The sequence below is a fragment of the Aotus nancymaae genome, unplaced genomic scaffold, assembly GCF_030222135.1.
Source record: "Aotus nancymaae isolate 86718 unplaced genomic scaffold, 86718_ANA_hifiasm-v0.15.2.pri h1tg000108l, whole genome shotgun sequence".
NCBI lineage: Eukaryota > Metazoa > Chordata > Mammalia > Primates > Aotidae > Aotus > Aotus nancymaae.
This window is the reverse complement of record NW_026988523.1, coordinates 26,537,465-26,553,139: the sequence shown is the minus strand read 5'-3', so window position 1 is coordinate 26,553,139 and position 15,675 is coordinate 26,537,465. Positions and strand designations below refer to the sequence as shown.

The 15,675-nt window shown below is 35.0% G+C and overlaps 1 long non-coding RNA gene across 2 annotated transcripts in view; it reads left to right on the top strand.

Annotated features, from left to right (window-relative positions):
• Nucleotides 1-15,675, top strand: part of LOC110567736 (uncharacterized) — a 218,780-nt gene that overhangs the window by 141,210 nt on the left and 61,895 nt on the right. Inside the window, exons 1-2 of one of the 2 annotated variants that reach the window (XR_010340260.1) lie at nucleotides 4,780-4,859; nucleotides 14,151-14,244. This is a non-coding gene — a long non-coding RNA (uncharacterized LOC110567736). Of the gene's footprint in view, nucleotides 1-4,779; nucleotides 4,860-14,150; nucleotides 14,245-15,675 lie in introns of those variants that run through there. The other variant, XR_002478085.2, reaches the window with a different exon arrangement.

Below are 15,675 nucleotides of genomic sequence, written 5' to 3'. Positions count from 1 at the left end.
TGCTTCCATAGTTAATGATGAAGTTTGATGAATTGTCTAGCTTCCCACAACTAAAAGGCAAACCTTGGATAAAAACCCAGGCAGTCTAGCTTCAGAATCTACTTTTTAAGTACAATATCATGTCTTTCTAGAAGTTACTGCCTCTTATCCTGTTCTGTTAACTTCTGTGTAACAAATGACCTTACGGGGATAGACTACAGGTGTCCGTACTCTTGCCTCTTTTCCTACTTAGTGTGGGTAGAGTCTGTGACTTAGAACCAACAGAATATGGCAGGATGATAGGATGTCACTTCCTTGATCATGTTACTTTACATGAGGCTCAGTCTTCCTGGAATAGTCACTCAGGAAACTGTCTTTACTGGCTTAGTAAAGTAAACAGCTATGTTTGGAAAGCTCTCATGGCAAGGAACTATGGGCACCCTCTAAAACATGTGGGTGACCGCTATATATAGTGGGTAAACTCAAGGAGCTGTATCCTCTAGATATAGTGGGTGAATTTTAGGAAGTGTGGGCAACCCCTAGGAGCTAAGGGAAACCACCAGTGAAAAGCCAGCAAGAAGCTGAGCCCTCAGTCGTACAATTACCTGCAAATGAATTCTGCCAGTGATGTGAGTGTGCTTAGAAGTAGATTCTTCCTTCCCTGGTACAGCCTACAGACAAAAACAGCCAAACTAATGCTGAATTGCATCCTTGACAGACTCCTACCAGAAAACCCGTCTAAGCCATACCTTTAAGTCATGGTTTGTCTAAGTAAAAAAATTAAACTTAATTTTTTTACACAACAAATTCAGACAAAATTGCATACTTTGTTATGCAATGAGGTAACTAATAGAATCTCCAGATCATGTAGTTTAAAACTATTCATTGAGCTCACAGTTCTACCAACTGGCAGTTGTTTTTGGCCCCACTGGATCGTTCTCACCTTCACTTATTGGCTCATTTGTCTAGGGTCAGCTTGTAGGTAAGCAACTGTAAACAGTTCCTAAAGGCTTTGGCTGGGATGCATATTCTCTCCATGTGATTTCTCATCATCCAGCAGGGTATTTTGCATTTGTTCCCAAGGTGGCATAGGCGTTTTAAGTTCCATGAGAGAGCAAGCCCAAATATGCAGCTGCTTTTCAAGTCTCTAATGTGTCACATTTGCTAATGTTCTGTTGGTGAGAACAAGTCCCATGACCAATCCAGACTTAAGGATTGGGACACAGACTCCACCTGTTGAGGGGGGAAGCTGCAAAGGACCATGGCCACTTTTGCAGTCTTCGCACTGGTATTCTCCACTTCTGTAAACTATACCATAATTCACCCAGTTGATCAAACTGAAAATTTAGGAGACATCCTTGGTTTCTCTTATTCCCCACTTCATTCATTACTTTTGCAACCTATGTATAATTGATTCATGCTTTCCAGTGGGAAGTATCCAATCCAGGGTACTAATACCTCTTACCTGGACTGCTTCAATATACCCATAATCATTCCTCATACTTCCATTCTGCCTCCTCCATCTTCTATTCACTACACATACCTGGATCGCATTTTAATAATGCAAATATTATTAAATAACTGAATGTAATTTGGGATCTGTATAGAAAATCACATGTAAAAATTTGTAAAAATAGGAAAAAGTGGTGGTAAGCATTGCTTGAAATCAAAAACCTAATGGTTAAATGGTTCTATAACCCCCTAGAGTCTAATATTCTCATAATTTTATAAGTATTCATACTGACTGGTGCCTTTTAAAGACAGCAGAAGAAGGTCTACAGTTCCAGCTAGAGGTGTTATGTTTATATTATGCAACTTCTTGCTACTTCTATTTTCACTGATCATTCCTAGCTGGCCACTGGGCACTGGCTGAGACTGTGTCCAGTTCTAAAATCACTAACTCATTCTAGGACAAGAAATCCCAGTAATGTTGTAAATTATATATTTTAAAAAATACCTTAAAAAGAACAGACAGCTAAACAAAGCTCATAATGAAAACAAACAGCACATTCAGAATTATGCTGAAGAGGGCAGCATGGGATCCATATAGAAATGATAAGTGCTGGTTTGGGGCTAAGGTTTTCATTTAACAAATGGTTATTATAGTATTATAGGCATATAGGAGACTCAAGTGAATAAAACAGACAAAAATAGTCTTCTATCCCATGGAGCTTACATTTTCTTGTCTATTATCTTACTTGTCCCATCTACCTATAAAAATAGGGGCTTAGACTGACTGTAGAATTTTATTGAATTAGGAAAAGTATGATTCAGCTTGGTCTGTGACTGTGCCTGAAAGACTGAGATAGCTTATATTTAGGATGAAATAATCTGTCCAGCTGAGAGAGAGAATCAAGCAGAAAGAACGTAAGAGTTTTATTTATCTGGTACTAAGGCCTCATCAGAGAAAATGACTGAATACTTTTTTCCACTGATATAATTGATTCCAAATTTATGTAATATTAGAACACACTTACAGCATTAAGAAATCCGTATTATTCAGTGTGAACTTCCCAGAACTTGAGTCAAAAAGGAAAAAAAAATTCCATGTTAAGTCTTTTTATTTTATTACCCTAAAAGCAATGTAATATTAAAAATTGATGTGACAAATTGAGACAGATTCTATACAATGAGGCAAGATATGATGTTGGTGCAGTCATAAATAGTTGACTTTTTATGATAGGAGAGTGATTGTGAAGGAAAACCTGAAAGGCAGTAGTGGTATCAATGATTGTGTAAGTTTTGTTTATGGAAGTAGTTGGTTTGGAAGAAAAGCAAGGATGGAAAATCTAACTGTTTATTATGTATTCACCTCAATTTTCAAACAATTTCAGAGTCTATTTTCCCAGAAGATGTATAAAATAAAATTTTCCAAGTCATAAATAATAGAAACATAACTAAATCTGATAGTTACATGAGTGTAGCCTTTGAACGTTAATGGTGCAATTGGGCCAGATTTGGTCTGCATCATGGGGGCTTAAGGCAGGAATGGTGTTAACGGGATGTGCTCTATTTAGTAGTGGGTACCCTACAGTGACAACGTACCTTTTAAGTAGTTTAAAGTATCTTGGGACTAGATGAAACTGTAATTTGGGGCGTATATATTTGCTGCCAGCTATTGAGGAGTATGGAAATAGAGGACAGTTCAAAATCCCCTCAAAAGAAAGAAAGAGTACAGATCGAGAGGTTCTCTTCATAGAGGAAAGGAGAATGATAGCAGAAGGAATTGGAGCTATTAGATGGATTCCTGTCCCAGGAAGCTCTGCTTTGACACTTTTTCTTAAAGAATGATTGATAGTAAAAGGCTGAACACTTTGTATATTTTCCCAGATATGTCTTCAACCAGTGATGGAAGAGGCTAGGAGATATTTCTAGCAATTATTCAAATGCTATCATGTCTAATACACTGGATCTCAAAGATGGGACTTTGTATAGTTTATTATGTGGAATGTATCAAATGATAAGAAACAAGCAAAACAAAACAAAGGAACAGTGAACAAAGAACACCGGAAACTTTTAATGGGATGGATATACATTTAAACACAGATTGGAAGTGCTTATTTTATTAAAATCTTACCCCCTAGGAACCTAAGGATTATTTTATTTCAGTAGAATTACAAGTGACTGTGTTGTGTGCAGCAATAAAAAACTGACATTCTGTGGAGTAATAAAACAAAATGTTTGCAAATTCAACAAATCTTATGACTGGTATCTTGGACAAGCATTAAATAAAAAACAAAACACAGCATTAGTGTATATTTCTCAAAAATGTAAAAGCAGGAGTGTCCTAATGGTCGTTAGAAAAGTGTGAAACGCTAATTGGGATTCACTAAGGGTGCTTAGGAATGTGCTACAGCATTCAGAGACGATTTGGTTTTTACATATGAGCTAAACCCAATTAATGTTTCTTAAATAAGACTCAAAACCCATGTTTTACTGACTTAATCTGGACCCCTGCTTTATTTTATAAGATCATGAACTAAGAACATTTGTTTGCATTTTTAAATAGGGAAAAAAATACTGTTCAACAGCACATGAAAAGTGTGTAAAATTAAAATATCAGTGTCTATAAATGAAGGGTCTGTAAATGAAGTTTCATTGGAACACAGCCATGCTTATTTAAATGTTGTTTATGGCTGCTTTTAAAGGCAGAGTGGAGTAGTTGCAACAGAGACTGTAGGCCACAAAGCAGAAAATATTTACTTTATGACTCTTTTAAGACAAAATTTACTAAACCCTGTTCTAGCATATGCAGAATTTCTGGATTGATAACTTACATCCCAACTTTATCTCTGCTTTCAATGGCTCATGTCAGTACTGAGTGCGATGAACTAACCAATGCTCATCCACAAGATGTATAGAAGGGCCTGCAGGCAATGGGGATGCTAAGGGCTCCTGAATGCAACACGCTTTTGTAAATAAGAGACAGGATCAAGAAGAGGGAGGAAGAAAAGAAAGGAAAGCACCAGGCTACAGGTGGTCTTGTTTTATTCACTTAGGGGTCCACTATGTCTATTTTTTAATCACTCTAAATGAAACATTTTGATTACCATGAAAGATTGTTCTTTCATTTTCATAACCTTTTGCAGCTACTATATTTTTAAACACATTTTTTGGTAGATAATTTTCCAACCCGTGATTACATTGTACCTCTTGTAGTAAAAATCCATTTATTATTTAGCATTCAATGATATGTCATACCTACAATATCTTTGACTTGGTTCTAGATGCTGAAATGCAGAGGTGTACAAAGCAAACAGTCCGCTTTTATAGAGCTTGTCTTGTCTTATGGAGAAAAATAATATTCTATCATGTAAATTCAAAATATTACATAATAAGTGATACACAGAAAATGGAAACAAGATGTCTCTGGATAAGAGGTGAGATGTCATGGAAACTCTCCTGAGGCAGTGATAATTAATGACAGGCTGATATCTAGTGGCAAGATGGGTCTAGCCTTTTACAGATCAAGTGGATGAACATTTTGGTTAGAGAAAAATGCCAACATAAATTTCTAAAGAGGGAATTTTACAGGCACAGAAAGAAGGACGTTGTGGGTGGAACACAGTAGGTGATTATGAGAACCTTATGTGATGAGGTAAAAAGAGTTCATTAGGGCAAGATCTTTTGGGATTTGTTAGTTTGGGTTAAAATTTTAAGAATCCATTTTGATGTGCCTTTAAAACTTTGAAAGATTTTGATATTAAAATATCAAAAGAGGTTACCTAAAGAGGTACCTAAAGCATTAACTACAATTTCTAAAGGAAAAGAAGAAATAAATGTTGCAGGACTTATCTCTGTAAACTATTTATCTCTGAAACACTTTTATGTTGCATTAGAAGCTAAAATAAAAGTAACATACTTCATATACTGAATTATTCCCTACACCGAAACTTTTTTCTATTTCTTAAATGAATACAGAGAAGATTAAATTATTCATCTTAGAAAATCAACATTTCTTCCTATTCAAAATATTTCTTTTTGGAAATAGTTTTATATTCTTGGCCATCTGCCATTACACTTCCATTGAATAATTAGGAGGGTTGCTTAATTTAAATACAGTTGTACATGAGAGTAAGCTATGCAATTTCCATTTGACATTTGGAAATGGGAAAATAATTTTTTTCTACTAAACTTTGATTTATTTCTGCATTTTATTTATTAATCATATAAACCCAGAAAAACTTCAGTATTTTCTGAAGTTGTAATCTATCACATAAAGTTAATTTTTTTATGTTAGTAAAACTGATGCATTATAATATATAAAGTTATGCATATTGGGTTTCTATAAGCCATAAGAAATTAATTCTCAATCTATTTCCATTACCAAAAAGAAGATATAATTGTTAACTCCCATTTAATTGAATAATTATAACATTTTATCTGATATATGTATTTGCTAATCAATGCTAATGGCAATAATAAATGTACACTCAGTTTCAATGCTTAAACACAATGAGTTTTATTTCTTCAACTATTAACTCTATGTGGTGTTTCTGGGTTGTCCTAGTGTTGAAAATCCTGGTTCCTTTCTCTTTGCTGGGCCTCAGACTCTTTTGTTTCTAGCTAGTGAAAGGATGAGAGAGAATGAGAAATGCATATATGCCATTTTAAAAACCCACTCCAGGCCAAGAGGGGTAGCTCACACCTGTAATCTCACCATTTGGAGCCACTCATCATGGGAGGCTGAGGCAGAACCTGTTACTCAAGAGGATGACGTGTGGGGACTGCTTAAGCCCAGGAAGTTGAGGCTGCAGTCAGCTGTGATGGTGCCACTGCACTCCAGCCTGGGCAACAGAGCAAGACTCTGTCTCAAGTAAGAATAACAATAAATTAATTAAAAATGTAAAATAAATCTAACTACACGACTCCACTTGGATAAAAGGAAGGCTGGGAAGTATAATGCTTTGGTAAGCAGCCAACTTCCAAAAATGAAGCCACTGTTTTTTGACATGCTGTAATGAGGTAACATGTAAAAATTTTGAAAGTGTACAATTTAATAAATTTCATCATATTTATAGATATCTGATCCACATCTTTGATGACAGGTGGTGGTATGGTCAATTTTTTTAATTTTAGCTTTTCTATTTAGTATGCTTTAGTGTCTTATTATGGTTTTAATTTGTACTTTTCTATGACTAATGATACTGAACATATTTTTATGTGTTTAACTGCTATCCAAATTGAAGTGCCTGTTAAAATTTTTGCCCAATTTTTAAAGTTGATCTATTTAACATCTAATTGTTGGGCATTTCAGAGTTCTTTATATTCTGAATGCAAGACATGTATTAGACATTATTTGTAAACATAGTCCCCCTGTGTGTGTAGTTTGTCTTTTCATTCTCTTAGCAATGTCTTTGAAGAATATATATTATGCCTTTTGATAAAGTCACATTTATCAATTTTTATGGATATTTTGATGTTTTATCTTAGAGGGATTTTCTAAGATGTCACAAAGATTTTTCTTGTGTTTTCTTTTAGAAGTTTAATAATTTTAGGTTTTACAAATATATCTCTGGTATACTTCAATCTGATTTTTTATATGCCATAAGCTCTTAATTAAAGTTCTTTTCTTTTCTTTTTCTCATATAGATACCAGTTGTTCCAAATAATCGTTGTTTTTTTGAAAGTACAATTCTTTCTGTACTGCATTTTCCTTTTACCTTTGTTGGAAGTCAGTTGTTGGTATATGTATGGCTTTCTGGACTCTGATTGCATTGATCTGTTTGTCTCTCTTTGCAGTAATACCACACTCTAATGATAACCACAGCTTTAAATTCAGCCGTAAACTTATGTAGTGTAAGGTCTCTGACTTCATTCTTCTATTTCTAAATTGTTTTGGCTATTCTAAATTCTTTGCATTTCAAGATAAATTTTATAACCAGCTCCTTACTATCTATATTTAGCTACTAGTACTTTGATTGGAAATGTGTTCTTTAGATTATATTGTTCCACTATATTCTAGCTTGTATTGTTTTCAGTAAGAAATTTCTTCTCATCTCATTTTATCTTTGTTTATTCTCATTAAAAATAATATTTATGTTTTTTCTATGTCTGAAAATGACACATTATATGATTATATTATACACTATATATATATATATAATTTCATGGTCTTTTTGCTTTCATATGTGGATCTTAACAGCAATAACTAGATATTTGATAAGCAGCTAAAACTTACCAATTACAGAACTTTAATACTGTTTCAAAAAAAATTATGCTTCTCTCTGTTTTTCCCATCTTTACCAAGTAGTTGCTCAAACCCAAAATCTAGACTTCCTTCTTTTTGAAATGTCTGTATTTATAAGAACTGTTATAAAAAAAATGACAATATGTAGCCAGAATCCTTCCTATTGTTTCATCTGTATTCCAATGATACAAATCCACATTTGTCCCTCATCTTTTTACTGAAATAACTTTGCAATTAGTGTTTATATGTTGTTTTCCATCAAATATACTGGCATATAAAGCATATTTTATTTAACTACTTTCTTATTATATAAAACATTTATTTTTAGTTTTTAAATTTATTGTGAAGTATACTCAAATCAAATGTCTCTGAAATGCCTTCAAGAAATTTTTCCCTTTGTCTTGGCTATTAGCAATTACCTTCCTTTTAGTTATATACATTTCTGCAGCCTTCTTGAATTTCTCCCCTGGAGATGCCTTTTTTTTTTTCTTTACTACTGCATGGCTGGCTGCAAATTTTCTTAACTTTCCCTCTGCTTTCCTTTTAAATGTAAATTTCACTTTCAGGTCATTTCTTTGCTCACATACATGAATGTTGGCTATTAGAAGCAGCCAGGTCACATCTTGAACACTTTGATGCCTAGAAATTTCTTCCACCAGATACCCTAAATCATCTTTCTCAAGTTGAATGTTACACAGATCCCTAGTGCAGGGGCACAATGTGCAGCCAGTTGCTTTGCTAAGAAACAAAAGTGACCTTTGCTTCAGTTCCCAGTAAGTTCCCCATTTCCCTCTAAGATGTCCTCAGCCTGGCCTTACTCTCCATATCACTACCAACATTTTGCTCATAACAATTTAGCAAGTCTCTAGGGAGGTCCAAATATTCCCTTATTTTCCTGTCTTCTTCTGAGCCCTCCAAACTATTCCAACCTTTGTTCATTACTCAGATTCAAAGCTGCTTCCACATTTTCAGGTATCTATATAGCAGTGCCCAACTCCTTGGTACCAATTTTCTGTGTTAGTCTGTTCTCATGTTGTATAAAGAAATACTTGAGACAGGGTAATTTATAAAGAAAAGAGGTTTAATTGGCTCATGGTTCCACAGGCTGTGCAGAAATCATGGCTGGGGAGGCCTCAAGAAACTTACAAATATGGCAGAAGGCAAAGGGGAAGAAGGTATATTTTACATGGCTAGAGAAAGAGGAAGAGGGGTGGAGAATGGCTACACACTTTTAAACAACCAGATCTCATGAGAAACTCACTCTACAGTAACAAGGAGTGGTGACGTTTAGCCATGAGAAACCACCACCATGTTCTAATTATGTCCTACTCACTCTACAGTAACAAGGAGTGGTGACGTTTAGCCATGAGAAACCACCACCATGTTCTAATTATGTCCTACCAGTCTCCACCTCAAACATTGGGGATTACAACTGAACACAAAATTCAGGTAGGGATTCAGATCCAAAACATACCAAGGTCCAAATAAACCATTTACACCATTATGTGAATTATTTCTATAATAAAGACTTCTGATATAATAATATCTCTACCAAAAAATCATTACATTCTCAGTCTTATACATAATGGAAAGATATTAAAATTTCATAAATAAATCAACTGAAAGACTGAAAGCACTTACTTCAAATAACATTGAGACTGCCAAAGCTAAACCCTTTGAAATAATGTATCAGAAAAAGTTACTATTCTTTATCTATAAGTATCAGTTATGTAGTATATAATATACTACTAATACATTATTGTATAGTAGGTAATATAAGCCTATTATTTTGTTTGTCACACTATCAATTAATACAGTATGTGAACCATTTGTTTTCTTGTAAATACATGAAAAAAAATCGTATACACATACATAAAAATGACACTTAAACTGGGTCTTACATGATACATAGAATTTTGTAGGCTGACTTAATGTAGGTATTATTTAGGTACAATACACTCCTAAACTTGGAGGAAAAGAAGTGTATGACCTAGCTGAAGTGACGTAAAACTGGAATGATATGTGAAAAGGCTTTGTATATGACAACAAAAATATTGGATTTTATTTTATAGCCCATAGAAAACCTTAAGATGAGAGTAGAAGGTGGGCATGATTAGGTTTATATTGAGGAAGGGTACCTTTGTTGTCCATGTGCTTAAAGGATTGCTTAGTTCAGCTGTCTGGGAGAACATTCAATTCTGTGTGATAGTATGTGCTTGTATTCTGCTGCTTTTATTGTATTGTTTTCTGTTTTGTTTTGTTTTTTGAGTCAGGGTCTCGTTTTGTTACCCAGGTTAGAGTACAATGACGTAATGATAGCTCACTGCAGCCTCAAACTTTGGGCTCAAGTGGTACTTCTGCCCCAGCCTCCCAGGTAGCTGGGACTATAGGTGAGCCTTAGAACACCTGGCTAATTTTTGTATTTTTGTAGAGATGGAATTTTTCTATGTTGCGCAGCATGGTCTTAAACTTCTGGGCTCAAGTGATCCTCCCACCTCAGCCTCCAAAAATGTTGAAATTACAAGTGTGAGCCACTGCTCCCAAGTTATTGTATTGTATTATAAACCCAATATGCACAAATGGATAAATGGATGAAGAGTAGTTAATTGAAATTTAAAAGTCATTATGCAAATAGAATTTATGTAAACGTTGGATTTATATTATAAGTATAGATAGTAATCAGGACTCCCATCCTATTATCAACATAAAGCTTGTAAAACTATTTGTAAACTGTTGACAAATATGATATTAAAGAAACAGAGTATCAGTGTCATACAAAATGTAAGAAGAATTTCTTTTTTTTTTTTTTTTTTTAGACGGAGTTTCGCTCTCGTTACCCAGGCTGGAGTGCAATGGCGCCATCTCGGCTCACTGCAACCTCCGCCTCCTGGGTTCAGGCAATTCTCCTGCCTCAGCCTCCCGAGTAGCTGGGACTACAGGCACGCGCCACCATGCCCAGCTAATTTTTTGTATTTTTAGTAGAGACGGGGTTTCACCATGTTGACCAGGATGGTCTCGATCTCTTGACCTCGTGATCCACCCGCCTCGGCCTCCCAAAGTGCTGGGATTACAGGTGTGAGCCACCACGCCCGGCCTAAGAATTTCAATCATTTAATTTTTGGACAAAAATGATTGTGACACAATAAGGAAAATGATACTTTTAAAATTATTACTTGAAACCCATGTTATAGTTGAAGAGATGTTTTCAAAAATTAAGTAATGATTGCTTGTAAACTATTGTCTGGATAAAAAGTGTGTTAAGACTAATCTGATAGAACACTAGCTATAACTATAAAAATGAATGTGTCAGGTCACAAAAAATGTTAAATACATATGTCAAAATGTTTTGTAAAATACATGTTAAGTTTTGCACATCAAAGGACACTATCAATAGGGTGAAAAGACAACCTATGGAATGCGAAAAATGTTTGTAAATTATATATTTACGAAAGAATTTAACAGAATAAAAAAGAAGCACTACTCAAGAACAAAAAACACACTACGATTAAAAAACTTAGCAAAGGACTTGTACTGATATTTCTCTAAAGCAGATATTTAAAAACTAAATGAATACATCGAGAGTTGCAAATCAAAACCACAAAGAGATACCACTTCATACTTATTAGAATACCTATTATTAAAACCAAATAAACAGAAAATAATGAGCATTGGTGAGGATGGAGAAATTGGAACCCCTGAGCATTGCTAGTGGGAATGTAAAATTGTACAGCCACTGTGAAAAATGGTATGGCAATTTCTCAAAAAATTGAATATCGAATACCCAAAAGAAGTGGAGGCAGGGGCTCAGAGATGTTTTTACAGCCATGTACATAGCAGCATTATTCATAATAGCCAGAAGGTGGAAGCAATCCAAGTGCCCCTTGACAGATGAATGGATAAACAGAATGTAATATGTACATAAAATATAAAATTATTCAGCCTTAAACATAAGGGAAATGCTGACATATGCTACGACATGAATAAACCTTGAATACATTATGCTAAGTGAGATAATTCAATCACAAATAGACAAATATTGTATGTTTCTTCTTATATGAAGTACCTAAAATAGTCAAATTCTAAGAGATAGAAAGCAGAAGGGTGACATACAGGGAGGAATGGAGCTTTATTTAATGAGTACAAAGTTTCAGCTGGAGAAGATGAAAAAGTTCTGAAGATGAATGTTGGTGATAATTAACATGTGAACGTACTTATAGGGTTAATGGTAAATTTAAAAAAAGATTATATGATAAATTTTGTGCTGTGTTTACTTACCACAGTAAAAATTGTCTCAAAATGTGAATAAGAGTCTCTACCTTAATGTGATTTCATTCTGTACTTCAGAGAGCAATTATTAGGAAGAAAATAGAGAAAATTATGAATATTATCAAATTACTGCCACTGAATATCTTTTTGGTATGTTGTAGAAGCACACACACATACCAGTCTGGCAAGAGATAATCAATCTTTATTTTTTCTGTTATGTTCAATTATATGGTTAGTATTGAAGGATAAGCTATAAGTCAAGATTTAGAATGGTAAAGGGAAAAATAAACCATCACAACAGTTATAAATTGGTAACAAAAATTTCTATGGTTTATAGTGGTCTCTTTATCTGAACCAACTAATTTTACTAACACATGGAAGCCAATTTCATCCCCTATAAGTGTTAGCTGTATATAGTTTTGAAACTAATTGAAATTACACTGGTTGTGGTAGAGAGTATGGTTTCCTTACCAAATATTCATTCTTTTTTTCCTCAAATTTATGGAATCCCAATATTTTACTGTGTACATTTACCTAGCTAAATACTACATTTCCCAGCTTTCTTTGCAGCTAGTTATAGTCATGTGGTTTGACTTAGCATTGGCTAAGGATATTGCAGTGGAACACGCACTCCACCAGGTTATTTAAGGGTATATACCCTCCACTTGAACACTGAAGCCTGGGGAGTGAGCCAAGGCCATGGTGCCCAGGAAAGAGCCGGTGTCCTTGAGAAACCAAACATTCCACAGCATAGCTGGGAACATCCCATGGAAAATAGTCTTATCGCATATACACAGTAGATGAAAAGCCAGAAAGTTAGCTTAAAAGCAGGTTAGCAATGGGTGGCAGGGTGGATCCCTGAAGTTGTCCTGCTGCTGCCCAGAAGTGCTCTGTGTGTAAGTCCTGATAAACTTACCTACTTGCCAAGTTGGACTTCTCCAAGTCATTCTTTGGTCTCTCCATTACTTCCTAGTTTGGAAAGATGTTAGAGTCCCCACTGGTTCCTGTAATAGAGATGTAAGTGGAAGAGTTGTTTGTAACTTCTGAGGTGTGCCCTTGGTAGAGGGGAGACAAATATTTGTTCCTCTCTCTCTTCGCTGTTTGAAAGTGACTATGGCTGGAATAATAGCAGCTGTGAAGGAATTGAGGCGAGTGGTTGCACACTAGTATCGCTGGAAACTCAGCCCAAAGAGCTGAGCTTCCCGATGATTGTGAAGTCTGCATGTGAACATCGCCCTGCACATAGTCAAACTTCCTCCCTGTGGAAGAACAAATTTCTCTCTTTTTAGAAGGAAAGCTTCTCTTACATTGTTTTCATTCTTTTTAGCTAAACCAAATCCTAACTAAAACAGTTGAAGATTACCTAAAAGGTATAACCTCCAGTTAAGAAAGATTTCCTTTCTTTTGCAGTCTCTGTTTTTGCATAGTGATAAAGCCACACTGCTACACTTTTCAAGCTCACCTTCTATTTCTGTCAAACAGAGGTGAGATTCCTTTTGACACCATTTAGGTTAGCAGAAATGCGTGTTTAGACAATTTCAGGCCTTATGCACGCTTAGGCCCTGAGTACTGAGAGAATGTGCTGGCCACATTATGTGCTGTAAACTCAAACCTCTTGTGCTAATATCTGCTTAGACACCACCACGCTACTATGTGAGTCTTCTATGTCATAATATTTACAGCAATCTGTTTTCTCATTTTGATGGAGATATTCATGTGTTGCATAAATATTCATGTGTTTCTACATTTAGGTGGCCCCAGAGGCCTAATCCTTTTTTAGAAATAGAATATTCTCCACCTTGGAGAAATTAATTTCTCGTAGACATCACTGGGTAAAAACAAAAACAAAGACAAAACGAATTCTCCTTTTCTACATTTCTTCTTTTCCAATATTTTTTGAATACCTAAGAATGGCCTTGACAATATGATGTTAATAGGAAAAGGCACTTAAGCATTTAGCTGCAACAGTTGACCCTTACTTTTGAAAACTATCTTGTAGAACAGGAAGATCATTGATTGTAGAAAGGCCATCACGAGCCATGTTTAGACAAGCTGTGGTTTGAAGACTGAATATATATATATATATATAGACACACACACAGACACACACACACACACACACACGTATTTAAGTGACAAAGGCAGATCTTTATTTGCTTAAAAGCATGGGTCAATTTTTTGTTCACTGTTGATTAAATTATCTCTGAATTTCTAGGGTTTTATATCTAATAATGAAATGACTGCATATGTCAGAGGAGCTTCAGTAGTCTCCAGAACCACATGCTCTCCAGGGTTTCAGGAAGAACCAGGTAGGTGATGACAGGTATTGTAAAAGTTCTTTTGGAGTAGGATGTTTCTAGGCATATTTCCAACTTAATATGAATTATTATAGCTCCGATTTTTGTTAAAAAATAATAACAACATATTGCCTTTATTATGTTAACAAGTGTAGCCAACTTAAAGATGTAGAACAATTTTATTATTAAATGTGGAGTAATGTGCTCTTTAAATATATTTATGTAGCCAACAAACATATGAAAAAAAGCTCATCATCACTGGTCATTAGAGAAATGCAAATCAAAACCACGTTGAAATACCATCTCACCCCAGTTAGAATGGTGATCATTAAAAAATCTGGAGACAACAGATACTGGAGAGGATGTGGAGAAATAGGAACACTTTTACACTGTTGGTGGGAGTGTAAACTAGTTTAACCATTGTGGAAGACAGTGTGGCGATTTCTCAAGAATCTAGAAATAGGAATACCATTTGACCCAGCAATCCCATTACTGAGTATATACCCAAAGGATTATAAATTACTCTATTATAAAGACACATGCCCACCTATGTTTATTGCAGCACTGTTTACAATAGCAATGACTTGCAGCTAACCCAAATGCTCTTCAATGATAGACTAGATAAAGAAAATGTGGCACATATACACTATGGAATACTATGCAGCCATAAAAAATGATGAGTTCATGTCCTTTTCAGGGACACGAATGAAGCTGGAAACCATCATTCTCAGCAAACTGACACAAGAACAGAAAACCAAACACCTGATGTTCTTAGTCATAAGTTGGTGTTGAATAATGAGGACACACGGATACAAAGAGGGGAACTTCACACACCAGGGCCTGTAGTGGGGTGAGGGGCTAGGGGAGGGATAGCAGGGGGTGGGGGGATTAGGGAGGGATAGGATTAGAAGAAATACCTGATGTAGATGATGGGGGGATGGATGCAGCAAACCACCATGGCACATGTATACCTATGTAAGAAACCTGCACATTCTGCACATGTACCCTAGAACTTAAAGTATAATTAAAAAAAAAAAAATATATATATATATATATATTTAAGAAGAATGTTTTCTCAAAAGGAAATGGGAAGATGTTTCTTCAATTTATTAGTCACAGTTATAATGTGATTGACTTGATTTAGTCTGTTTACCAGAGAAAGATGTATGCTTCTTAACTATTTATTTATTTGGATAATGATAATCTCTTTTTCTTTCATCTTCATCACCTAAAATTACAGATTCTGCAATTGCTTTTTATAGAACAATTGTATGATAACATTCAGAATGATTATGTTTTCTCAAAGTGGCATGGGAAAGTTATGATTACTTGAAAATGCAGCAATTATTTCCATTTAACATGTCATAAAATATGAAAACATAAGGGGTATATTTGATTTTGTTCTCTCTTTATCTATGTTAAAAGATAATGTGGAAAATGATT